The sequence below is a fragment of the Schistocerca americana genome, chromosome 5 (assembly GCF_021461395.2).
Source record: "Schistocerca americana isolate TAMUIC-IGC-003095 chromosome 5, iqSchAmer2.1, whole genome shotgun sequence".
NCBI lineage: Eukaryota > Metazoa > Arthropoda > Insecta > Orthoptera > Acrididae > Schistocerca > Schistocerca americana.
In genome coordinates this window covers 446,268,520-446,269,272 of record NC_060123.1, presented here as the reverse complement: position 1 = coordinate 446,269,272, position 753 = coordinate 446,268,520, and the positions used below count along the sequence as shown (strand labels likewise).

Genomic DNA, 753 nt, shown 5'->3' with positions numbered 1-753 from the left:
AAAGCTTTACTTTTGAGTGGGTTGCTTAGCGAGTACAGACATTTTGACCCTGAGGCTATTCTTTCACTTATATTCATTGTTATGATATTTTTACTGTTGAAATGTGATCCAAGGTGTTTAAACTGGCGTGTTCTGTCCAGGGGAGTAACGCTGCAAACGGACTGGCTTGGAATCTTTCTTGGGAGAACAGTTGTAGTTTCCGATGCACCACTGCCGGTTTACTGCAACCCTTGGACCTTCACATTGACGATGAAACACAGAAATTGCACCGGGATTGTATACAACAGGCACCATGCCGTCTTCTGTCGAGTGGAGTATTGCTGCAAACGGGCCGGCCGGAGTGGCCGAGCGGTTAAAGGCGCTACAGTCTGGAACCGCACGTCAGCTGCGGTCGCAGGTTCGAATCCTGCCTCGGGCATGGATGTGTGTGATGTCCTTAGGTTAGTTAGGTTTAAGTAGTTCTAAGTTCTAGGGGACTTGTGACCACAGCAGTTGAGTCCCATAGTGCTCAGAGCCATTTCAACCATTTTGCTGCAAACGGTCTGTGCTTTGAACTTTTCCTGGGAGTGCAGTAGTTGTTTCCGATGCACCACTGCAGGTTTACTGTAACCCTTGGACCTTCACATTGACGATGAAACACAGAAATTGCATCGGGATTGTATACAACAGGCACCATGCCGTCTTCTGTCCAGAGGAATAACGCTTCAAACGGTCTGAGTTTGGAACTTTTTCTGATTTTAGAATGCTGGTCAA

The 753-nt window shown here is 47.1% G+C and overlaps 1 non-coding gene across 1 annotated transcript; it reads left to right on the top strand.

Annotated features, from left to right (window-relative positions):
- The first annotated feature begins 334 nt into the window (after positions 1-334).
- Positions 335-418, top strand: Trnas-gga. The gene is given in 2 exon segments: positions 335-374; positions 384-418. It is a non-coding gene; the product is annotated as a tRNA-Ser (tRNA).
- The last annotated feature ends 335 nt before the right edge of the window (positions 419-753 follow it).